This window comes from Arachis ipaensis, chromosome B7, assembly GCF_059453495.1.
Source record: "Arachis ipaensis isolate K30076 ecotype BB chromosome B7, ASM5945349v1, whole genome shotgun sequence".
Lineage (NCBI taxonomy): Eukaryota > Viridiplantae > Streptophyta > Magnoliopsida > Fabales > Fabaceae > Arachis > Arachis ipaensis.
Window position 1 is genome coordinate 123,378,431 of NC_142442.1, and position 12,512 is coordinate 123,390,942.

The following is a 12,512-nucleotide window of genomic DNA, read 5'->3' on the forward strand; positions in this document are numbered from 1 at the left end:
TTCTTCTCCAATTTTTTGAGAAACGATTTCACGGGTTAACTAGACTGTGATTGCTACCGATTCACAGTTAGACCGATCGAACTGGCCGATTTAGTCCGATTTTCAGAACCATGATATAAACCTTAAATCATCATCCAAATAGAAAATACCACATCAACCAAAGTCTTATGATCTTATCAAAGTATAAACTCAAAAGTTAAATAATATTTGATCTCATCAATTAATAACAATGTAATACTCGTTATATTATTAAGACAATCACAATTTATGTACAATTTTAACAAGATTGTTAGCACAAAATTAACAAAGATTAATAAGGATAAACACAAGACTGATCATAATACACAAGTAATAATCTCAAATTTATAAAAATTGAATGATTTATAAATTGCTTAGAATAATATTAACATTAACAATTGATAAATGAATATTTTAACCTTAAACTCTATTGAATATGCGGTAACATGGCCTAAATAACAATTTAACTATTTTAATTAGTACACAACTCCAAACACAATGAGTATTCTGCTTAATACACTCCTTAAAGTGGTCCCAAATCATTTTCATTACTTTTACAGCATTTTTATTCCCTACTGAGAATGTGTGGTTTGTTCTCACCCCATAAATTTACACCCTTTCAGTGACAGGTTCGAAGACTCAGTAAGAAGCTGCAGACGATTAGTAGATTTTACTTGTGATTCCTGCTGCTTTTATAGAGTTCCCTCACCCTTGTTGCTATAGATTTTATTTTATCCAGAGGGATAGGCATTCTATTCGAGTTTTATAATGGATTTTCTTGTATAGCATTTATTATTATTATTATTTATTATGTGATTATTATTACTTGGTATTCTTTGATATATGATTTTAATTAATAGAAACAAAATTTTCTGGCATTTTCTTAAAAATTGAAACGCGATATCGACTTAAAGGCTCAATATTAAATAGTAAATAAGTAAAACGAGTTAGTAACGCCTTACTTTTGGTACGATCATGACATGCTAAAATTAGGGTGTTACACAAATAGTATACCTGTCGTGCATTTTGAGGTAGAATAAAATGATCATAGTGCCTATATTTTCTGGTCACATTTACTTCAGTGATATTGTAATCCTTGTGCTTTCGTGTTTTTTGTCACTCATACCATTGACATTTAAATACGCACACCTTGTACGTAGTGCGACCAAAATACTTTAATTGAATTATCTTGTGCAACACACCATACCAATCAGAATTACCACCGCCTAAATCCCCACGAACCCAAACCCCGGTGTTATCTATTTTCTTTCCAATCGACCATTGTAAATAACGGAACCGATATCCATTAGCATTGTATATCGAGTAGCTTGTGCCCTTATTCATTGGACCCTAACTAGGTGTAACCAGTTCTGAATCTATTGTGTCAGCTAGATGCACTTTGACGTATTCTTTAAACCAATTAAAACAATTGTTCAATGATGTGTCAGGATTTGTTTCTTGAAATAACCAATGATATAGTAGGATAAATAAGAAAATTTTAGTGTAATGAGGTTTTGATTAGATGACGAAGATAGTATCTTACTAAATGCAACAGTTATGAAGACTTAAAAACTCACATCAGGTAAGGTGAAACCTGGTCATAGTACAATACATGCAGATGTGCGGCATCCATTTCTTTTTTCTCTAACCAATATTCACTACCTGCGCTCATTGCAACTCCTTCGAGAACAAATATTGGATACGTTGGTCCTCTTGATGAGGATTCTCCCCTCTCATCATTCTTTCCAACTCTTACTATGTGATCCAACATGGGGCTCAAAATAGAAGGAGCAAAATGCATATGTTTCTTTAGCTAGGAATGCTTCGCAGATACTACCCTCGATTCGAGCTCTGTTTTTTACGGTGCACTTGAATGATTCAATCATCCTCTCAAATGAGTACATCCACCTAAATTGGACTCGCTCACATACTCTTATTTTGTACGGCAGGTAGATTGCTAAGTGTTCCATGACGTCAAAAAATTCAGGAAAGAATATTCTCTCTGACTTACAAAGTATGATCGAAATGTTCTTCTCCATAACTGTGAGATCATTTACGTTAAGTTTTGTAGCACATAAAATGATGATCAATATCAAGGAACCTTTGATGACAATCAAAATACAAATTATTATCCTCATTCATCAGCCAAAATGCCTTTGTATCTTCCATACAAATGGGACACAACATTCTGCCATGAGTGGACCAACTTGGTAATATCCTGTATGCAAAAAATTATTAATAGTCAACATCAACACAACATGCAGTTGGGAGTTTGTCTTGGTTGAAATATCATACGTTTCTACACCATTAACCCACAATTTCAACAACTCATCCACAAGGGTTGCAAAAAGACATCTATTTTGGCATTTGGATTGCTTGGACCATGTATGATACAGGTTAGGAACATGTATCATGTATGGGTCCTTCATGCACATTTCGAAAGGTAGGTTATAAGGAGTCACCACTACAGGCGAACAAAAGTACGCGTTACTGAAATTAAAATTTGGTGTAAACCCGTTGGTGCATGAATCCCTACACCTTCGTACAGCTGTACCAGCAAGTGTACTGGGTCATCCAAGTAATACTTGAGCAAGACAGGGTCGATCCTATGAGGATTGTGGCTTGAAACAAGCTATGGTTATCTTGCAGGTCTTAGTCAGGCGGATAGAAGAGTTATTCGTAATTTGTATTTGTGAGATCTAAACTAAATTGACATGTAAATAAAATAAAGTACTCTGTATATTAGAAGGGAATCAGTAATAGGAATATGGTTAAGGATTGGAGTTGCTTTGTCTTTCTGAATTAACTCTGGTATTACTGTCTTCTTTGTTTGTAAGTGATTTCTTGTATGGCAGGCTGTATGTGATCAACGCCATGGGCCATGGTCGTCAATCTCCTCTTCTCCAAATCAAACACCATTGGCTGTGGTCATCCAATCTGACGGAGGGTGAAGCTCTAGCAGTTCATTCTCCTGGCGATCCTACTCAAAATACCACAGACAAGGTTGAATCTTCCGGGTCAGAGAATGTTGCTTCTTTGAGTTCTAGCCTCTACCACAGAGACCATAATCTTCCCGGAAATTGGCTGAAATGGTGTCTCGAGAAGTCCCCGACGAAATCGTGGATTAGCCATTTGAGAGATGTATAGTCAAGCTGGCGATTCGTACTTTCCAGTCACGTATTCACATGAATCCAAGTAGACACGGGTAGTTGTCAGGCACACGGTCCTAGTATGATGAACAGAGCTGATTGTCACTGATCATCCTATTCACCATGTTGAAAAATGAGTATACATCTTAGAATTAAATCAAACACGGATCGAAGAGAAACAATAATACTTTTATTAATTCATAGGACTCAACAGGGTTCCACCCCTCAACCTAGGAGGTTTAGAAACTCATACTAATAGAAAATACAATGGTAAAACTCGAATATGGTGTAAAGTCTCAGTAAAAGATATTGTAAAAGTTGTGAATAACATAAATCTAATCCCTTAAATACTAAACAAATGACTAGTAAGGGTAAAAAGTCTTTTTAGTGCTAAAATCCACTTTTGGGGCCCACTTGGTGAGTGTTTGGGCTGAGCTTTACAAACTCAAAGTAGAATCTAAAAATGTGAATTTAACACTAAAACCTATAAAACTTAATAAAAACTAAACAAAACATACTAAAAACTATATGAAGATGATGCCAAAAAGCATATAAAATATCCGCTCAGTACAACACCAAACTTAGACTGTTGCTTGTCCCCAAGCAACCAAAAACACAATAGGATAAAAAAAAGAAAATTAAGATACAATAAATTTCTAAGTTTCCAATGAAGCTTAGTTACAATCAGATGAGTGGGACTTTGTAGCTTTTTGCTTCTAAATAGTTTTGGCATCTCACTATCCATTGAAACTTAGAATGGTTGGCATCTTTAGGAACTTAGAATCCAGATGATATTATTAACTCTCCTAGTTCGGTTCTTTTTTATTCTTGAATACAGCTTTCTGAGTCTTGGCCGTGACCCTAAGCATTTTGTTTTCCAGTATTACCACCGGATACATAAATGCCACAGACACTTTACCTGGGTGAACCTTTTTAGATTGTGATTCATCTTTTCTAGAATCCCCATATAGAGATGTCTAGAGTTCTTAAACACACTCTTTTTCATTTGGATCACGACTTTAACCACTCAGTCTCAAGCTTTTCACTTGACACCTTCATGCCACAAGCACATGGTTAGGGACAGCTTGGTTGAGCCGCTTAGGCCAGGATTTTATTCCTTTAGGCCCTCCTATCAATTAATGCTCAAAGCCTTAGATCCTTTTACCCTTGCCTTTTGGTTTAAAGGGTTATTGGCTTTTTGCTCTTGCCTTTTGGTTTAAAGAGCTTTTGGCTTTTTCTGTTTGCTTTTTATTTTTTATTTTTTTGCCATTTTTTCTTTCTCTTTTTTTTTTCGCATGCAAGCTTTTTCTTTTTCTTTTTGCTGCTTTCTCTTGCTTCAAGAATCAATTTATTTAGATTTTCAGATTACCAATAATACTTTTCCTTTTTTCTTATTCTTTCAAGAGTCAACATTCTAAAATTCCAACTTCAAATATGCACTGTTTATTCATACATTCAGAAAATAAAAGCAATGCCACCACATCAACATAATTAAACTATTCTTATTTTAAACTTGAAACTCATGTATCTCTCAATTTTTTTCAATTAAAATTTTCTTTAAGCAAGGTGAGAGATATATGGAACATTTTACAACTTTAAGACATCAATGCAAATGATCATGCAACAAGAACAAGAGAACAGATAAAACATAACAGAAAATAGAAAAATACAACAGGAAAGGAGATAAAGAGAACGAATCCACCTTTAATGGTAGCGGCTAATGCTCCTCCTTGAGGATCCAATGTGATGCTTGATCTCTTCAATGTCACTCCTTTGCCTCTGTTGTTCGTCCCTCAAAGCCCTTTGTTCTTCCCTTATGGCTCTTTGATCTTCTCTTATTTCATTGAGGGTGGTGGAATGCTCTTGATGCTCCACCCTCAATTGCTCCATGTTAGTGCTTAGTTCTCCAAGAGAAGTCTGCCATTGATCCCAATAGCTTTGAGGAGAAAAATATATCCCTTGAGGCATCTCAGAGATCTCATACTGAGGCGGCTGCACAGGCTCTTGTGCATGCTCTCTAGTTTGCTCCATCCTCTTTTTAGTGATGGGCTTGTCCTCCCCAATGGAAATATCTCATTCTATGACAATTCCAGCTAAATTGAATAGATGACAGATGAGGTGTGGGAATGACAACCTTGCATTGGTGGAAGGCTTCTCAGCTATCTTGTACAGTTCTTGAGGGATCACCTCATGTACTTTCACCTCAATTCCAATCATGATGCAATGAATCATGATGGCTCAGTCAATAGTCACTTCTGACCAGTTGCTAGTGGGGATGATGGAACGTTGGATGAATTCCAACCATCCTCTAGCTATGGGCTATAGGTCAAGCATTCTTAGTTGAATGGGCTTGCCTTGGGAATCCCTTCTCCATTGTGCTCCTTCCACACAGATATCTGAGAGCACTTGATCGAATCTCTGATCAAAGTTGACTCTCCTAGTGTAAGGATGTGGGTCCCCTTGCATCAGAGGCAAGTTGAATGCCAATCTCACACTTTCCGAGCCGAAATCTAAGATTCACCCTCGGACCATGGTGATCCAATTCCTTGGATTTGGGTTCACACTAGTGTCATGGTTTTTAGTAACCCATGCATTAGCATATAACTCTTGCACCATTAGAATCCAACATCTTGAATGGGATTGGTTAGGACTTCCCAACCTCTTTTCCGGATCTCTCTTCGGATTTCTGGATACTCATTCTTCTTGAGCCTGAAAGGGACCTCAGGGATCACTTTCTTCTCTGCAAGTACTTCATAGAAGTGGTCGTGATGAGCTTTGGTGATGAATCTCTCGATCTCCCAAGATTCAGAGGTGGCGGCTACTACCTTTCCTTTCCTCTTTCTAGAGGATTCTCCAACCTTGGGTGCTATGAATGGTAATGGAAAGAAAAAAAACTAATCTTTTTCCAACACCAAACTTAAAATTTTTGCTCGTCCTCGAGCAAAAATAAAGAAAAGAGAAGAATGGAGTAGAAAAAGAAGAAAATAGAAGAAGATAGAGGGAGAGAGAGGGCTCGGCCGTGGGGATTTATGAGTGTATGAGAGGTGTGTGTATGAAGGGTTATGAAGAGGGGTATTTATAGGAAGTGGGATAGGTTAGGGTTCAGCCATGGGTTGGGTTTTGGGTGGGAAATTTGATTTTGAAGTGGGTGGGGGTTGGTGGGAGTTATGATGGTTTTGGGAAAGTGATATGGATGTGATTGGGTTAGGGTTTATAGGGAAGTGTGTACGGGGAAGGGTGAAAGTAAGTGGGGTAGGTGAAGATATTATGGGACCCACTGGTCTTGAGAGGCTAGGGAATTCAGATTCCCTGCCCTCTGCACTGGCGTTTGAACGCCCAGGGTCTGCTCTCTGGTTGGCGTTCAATGCCAGCAATGCTGCCCATTTGGGGCGTTGCACGCCCAGCCAGAGCTCCCTGGCTGGCGTTCAACTTCAATAACACTCCATCCAGAGTGTTCTGTTTTCTCTGCTGAATAATTCTGTCTCAGTTCTAACTGCTGCATATAATCATGACCCTAAAAAAACTTAAAGAAAAACAAAATGAAAGAAAATATAAATAAATAATTACTTAAGGTTGGGTTGCCTCCCAACAAGCGCTTCTTTAACGTCATTAGCTTGACGGTTAGCTCCTTACGGAGGTGAGTATGGGCTCAGATTTTTGCCTCTTATAGTGAACTTTCTTCCTGTCTTCTCATGAATGAGCTCCACATGCTCTAAAGAAAGGATACGGCTCACTGTATGTGATAAGACTGGTTTCTTAGTGAAGACAACTCTCATACCAGGTGAGAGGCCTCCAGTTGGGACTTTCTTGTCCCTCCAGCCTTTAGGTACTTTCTTCTTAGTACCTTTGTGCTTAGAGCTTGTTGATGGCTGACTAATATCAAACTTAGAATTTATATTTGGGGGCTCTGTAAAGCTCTACACAGAAAGAGAGGGTTGGAACACTAGGTGTTGCACAGTTATCTCTCTTTTAGATGGAGAATTTGGATGAGGCATCTTAAACAAGATGTCATCCTCACCCAGTTGTAGAATCAGTTCTCCCTTAGTCACATAAATGATAGCATTGGCAGTGGCTAGGAAAGGTCTTCCAAGGATGACAGAGTCATCCTCATCCTTTCCAATATCCAAGACTATGAAGTTTGCAGGGATGTAGTGGTTTTCAAATTTTATCAAGACATCCTCTACAAAGCCATATGGCTTCCTCATTGTCTTGTCTGCCATTTCTAGTGAGATGTTTGTAGCTTTCACCTTAATGATGCCCAACTTCTCCATTACAGAAAGTAGCATGAGGTTTATGCTTGACCCTAAGTCACACAGAGCCTTTTCAAAGGTCATAGTGCCTATGGTGCAAGGAATCAGGAAGCGTCCACGATCTGGAAGCTTCTGAGGTAGCTTCTGCTGAACCAAAGCATGGAGTTCTTTGGAAAGCAATGGAGGTTCTTCCTCCAGAGGCTTTGTACCAAATAGCTTGGCATTTAACTTCATGAGAGCTCCTAGGTACCGAGCAACTTGCTCTTCCCTAGTGTCTTCATCCTCTTCAGAGGATGAGTATTCATCAGAACTCATGCACTGCAGAAGTGTATGCAAAGGACCCTCTATGGTCTTTAGGTGAGCCTTGGCTCCCTTTGGTTCTGGGATAGGGGTTTCTTGAGTGGGAATTGAGCACTTAGAAGGTGTGCTTTTACTGGCATTCAATGCCAGCTCTGTTAGCTCTTTGGGTGTTGAATGCCCATGCTGTGCACCCTTACTGGCATTAAACGCCAGTTTCTCTATCCTTTTGGGCGTGGAACGCCCAGCAGGGGTATCCTTGCTGGCGTTCAATGCCAGTTTCCCTGTCTATGTGGGCGTTGAACGCCCAGTGAGGGGTTTCTCACTGGCGTTCAGCGCCAGACTGCCTGACTATTTGGGCGTTAAAATGCCCAGTGAGGGGTTCCTCACTAGCGTTCAATGCCAGAGATCCTGCATGTTTGGGTGTTGAACGCCCAGCCAATACTCCCTGGCTGGCGTTCAACGCCAGCTCTGCTGCCAGGTTGGGCATTGAACGCCCAGTGAGGGCTTCTTTACTGGCGTTCAGCGCCAGGCTTGCTGCCAGATTGGGCGTTGAACGCCCAGTGATATGTTCTTCACTGGCGTTTAACACCACCCCATTCTCTCTAGATTCGGCCTCGGCCTCAGAGGTGATGACCTTGCACTCTTCTCTTGGGTTCACTTTAGTGTTGCTTGGAAGAGTGTCAGGAGGAGTCTCAGGGATCCTCTTGCTCAGTTGACCAACTTGTACCTCCAAATTTCTAATGGAGGACCTTGTTTCATTCATGAAACTATGAGTGGTTTTAGAGAGGCTGGAAACCAAAGTTACTAAGTCAGAAAGGCTCTGCTTAGAGGTTTTTATATTCCCTTGAGAAAATAGAAATGGTGGTCTGTTATTGAACCTATTCTGGTTCCTTCCACCTTGATTATTGCTGAAGCCTTGCTAAAGCTTCTGTTGATCCTTCCATGAAAGATTAGGATGATTCCTCCATGAAGGATTGTAGGTGTTTCCATAGGGTTCTCCCATGTAATTCACCTCCATCATGGTGGGTTGATCAGGATCATAAGCTTCTACTTCAGAAGAAGTTTCCTGAGTACTGCCAGCTGCAGTTGGCAGTCCAATCAGATGTTGAGAGATCATATTGACCTGTTGGGTCAAGATCTTATTTTGAGCCAATATGGCATTCAGAGTATCAACTTCAAGAACTCCTTTCTTCTGAAGGATCCCATGATTTACAGGATTCCTCTCAGAGGTGTACATGAATTTGTTCTTTGCAACCATCACAATGAGTTCTCTTGCTTCTACAGGTGTTTTCTTCAAGTGGAGTGATCCACCTACAGAGCTGTCCAATGAGATTTTGGACATGTCAGACAGACCATCATAGAACACGCCTATGATAGACCATTCTGAGAGCATGTCAAGAGGACATCTTCTGATCAATTGCTTGTATCTTTCCCAAGCTTCATAGAGGGATTCACCTTCTCTTTGTCTGAAAATTTGAACTTCCACTCTAATTTTGGTCATCCTTTGAGGGGGAAAGAATTTAGCCAGAAAAGCATTAACCAGCTTTTCCCAAGAGTCTAGGCTCTCTTTTGGTGGAGAATCCAACCATATCTTAGCTTTGTCTCTTACAGCAAAGGGAAAGAGCATAAGCTTGTAGACTTCAGGATTTATCCCATTAGTCTTTACAGTATCACATATCTGTAAGAATTTAGCTAAGAACTGATGTGGATCTTCCATTGGAAGTTTATGGAACTTGCAGTTCTGTTGCAGAAGGGAGACTAACTGAGGTTTAAGCTCAAAATTGTTAGCTCCAATGGTAGGTACAGAGATACTTCTGCCATAAAAGTCAGAGGTGGGCATGGTGAAGTCACCAAGAACCTTGCTGGCATCACCTTCAGGTTCGGCCATGTCCTCTATTTCTTATTCAAGATTTTCTAAAAGGTTTCTTCCGGAGTGTTGTGCTCTAGCTTGTTGTAAGCTTTTCTTCAAAGTCCTTTCAGGTTCAAGATCAAGATCAAAGAGGGGTTCTTTATCCCTGTTCCTAGTCATAAACAAGAAAAAAAGAAAAGAAAGAAAGGAAGCTTCTATGTATGATTTGAGTATAGAAGACTCCCAGTGAGATGTGAAGAAAGAAGAAGAAGATAGAAAAGTGAAGATGGAGGATGAGAGAGAAGAGTAATTCGAATAAATAGAAGTGAATAGAAGAAGAAGTAGAAATAGAAAAGATAAATAAGAATTAAAATATTTTTGTTTTTATTTTATTTGTTAGTTAATTTCAAAAATTAAGTTAATAATTTAAAAAGAATTGAAAATTAGTTAGTGAATTTTCAAAAATAGAAGAAAGAGAAGAGGAAGCAATTTTCGAAAATTAAGAGAGAAGAGTTAGTTAGGAAGTTTTGAAAAAGAAGAGAGAGGGAAGATAGGTAATTAATTAAGAAAGGATTTGAAAATAAGATAAGAGATAAGATAAGAAAAGATTTGAATTTGAAATTTGAAATTAAAAAAGATAAGAAAAGATAAGATAAGAAATTAAAAAGATTTGATTTTAAAATTTGAGATTAGAAAAGAAGATAAGAATTTAAAAAGATTTGAAAAAGATGAGATTTGAAATTTGATTTTGAAAAAGATTTTAATTTTAAAATTTGAAATTTGAAATTTGAATTCTTAAAGTTTAAATTTGAAAAAGATAAGATAAGATTTTTTAATTTTGACAAAGATAAGATTTTTTATTTTGAAAAGGTTTGATTTTTGAAAATTAAAAACTAAGATAAGATAAGATAAAAATTTAAAATTGAAATCTGAATTTTTTATTTAAAATTTTCGAAATTAATAATTAAATAAAGATAGAAAATATATTTTTTATTTTTGAATTTAATGAGGAGAGCGAAAAACAAGTAAAAGACACAAAACTTAAAATTTTTAGATCAAAAGCACCTAGTTTTCGAAAATTTAAAGAAAAACACAAAATGGACACCAAACTTAAAAATTTTTAAGATCATAACAAAAAGAAAACACAAGAACACTTTGAAGATTAAAAAGAATTCTAAGAACAAGACTCAAGAAATTCAAAAAACACAAGAACATACAAAAGATACCAAACTTAAAGTTTTTTGAAAACCAAACATAAAATTTTCGAAAATTTAAAGAAAAACAACAAGAAAACACCAAACTTAAAAATTTGACACAAGATTTAACCAAAAAAATATTTTTGAAAATTTTTAGAAAGAAAGACTCAAAGAAAACGAAAATTTAACTAAGAACAAAAATAAAAGACTCAAACTAAGAACAAAGATTAGTAAATAAAAGAAAAATATTTTTGAAAAAGTTTTAAAATTTTTGGAAAGAAAAACAGGAAACAGGTAAACCAAGAACAAAGAAAATAAAAATTTTTGAAAAATATTTTTTTTTATTTTTTTGTAAATAGAGAAGAAGAAAATAAAAATAAAAGACTCAAAATAAAAATACCTGATCTAGGGAGCAAGAAAATCCGTTAGTTTGTCCAAACTCGAATAATCCCCGACAATAGTGCCAAAAATTTGGTGCACGAATTCCCACACCTTCATACAGCTGTACCAGCAAGTGCACTGGGTCGTCCAAGTAATACCTGAGCGAGTCAAGGTCGATCCCACGAAGATTGTGGCTTGAAGCAAGCTATGGTTATCTTGCAGGTCTTAGTCAGGCAGATAGAAGAGTTATTCGCAATTTGTATTTGTGAGATCTAAACTAAATTGACATGTAAATAAAAAAAAGTACTCTGTATATTAGAAGGGAATCAGTAATAGGAATATGGTTAAGGATTGGAGTTGCTTTGTCTTTCTGAATTAACTCTGGTATTACTGTCTTCTTTGCTTGTGAGTCATTTCTTGTATGGCAGGCTGTATGTGATCAATGCCATGGGCCGTGGTCGTCAATCTCCTCTGCTCCAGATCAAACACCATTGGCCATGGTCATCCAATCTGATGGAGGGTGAAGCTCTAGCAGTTCATTCTCCTGGCGATCCTACTCAAAACGCCACAGACAAGGTCGAATCTTCCGGATCAGAGAATGCTGCTTCTTTAGGTTCTAGCCTCTACCACAGAGACCCTAATCTCCCCAGAAATCGGCTGAACTGGTGTCTCGAGAAGCACCAACGAAGTCGTGGGTTAGCCGTCTGAGAGATGTATAGTCAAGCTGGCGGTTCGTGCTTTCAGTCACGTATTCACACGAACCCAAGTAGACACGAGTGGTTCTCAGGCACGCAGTCCTAGTATAATAAACAGAGCTGATTGTCACTGATCATCCTATTCACTATGTTGAAGAACGAGTATACATCTTAGAATTAAATCAAACACGGATCAAAGAGAAACAGTAATACTTTTATTAATTCATAAGACTTAGCAGGGCTCTTCCCCTCAACCTAGGAGGTTTAGAAACTCATACTGATAGAAAATACAATGGTAAAACTCGAATATGGTGTAAAGTCTCGGTAAAAGGTATTGTAAAAGTTGTGAATAACATAAATCTAATCCCTTAAATACTAAACAAATGACTAGTAAGGGTAAAACAGTCTTTTTAGTACTAAAATCCACTTCTGGAGCCCACTTGGTGAGTGTTTGGGCTGAGCTTTGATGAGATTCATGTGTTTTGAGGTCTCCTGGGCATTGAACGCTGGCTAGCGGGTCCTCTTTGGGCGTTTGGACGCTGGTCTCTACTCCGTGGGCACTGGACGCCAGAAAAGGGGCAGGAGGCTGGCGTTGGACGCAGTTTTAGGCCGTCTAATCTGAAGCAAAGTATGGACTATTATGTATTGATGGAAAGCTATGGAAGTCAACTTTC

General features: G+C 37.9%; 1 non-coding gene across 1 annotated transcript; it reads left to right on the forward strand.

Moving 5' to 3' along the window:
* The first annotated feature begins 9,105 nt into the window (after window positions 1-9,105).
* Window positions 9,106-9,212, forward strand: LOC148553981 (small nucleolar RNA R71). Its single transcript, XR_015893054.1, has one exon. It is a non-coding gene; the product is annotated as a small nucleolar RNA R71 (small nucleolar RNA).
* Window positions 9,213-12,512: the final 3,300 nt, after the last annotated feature.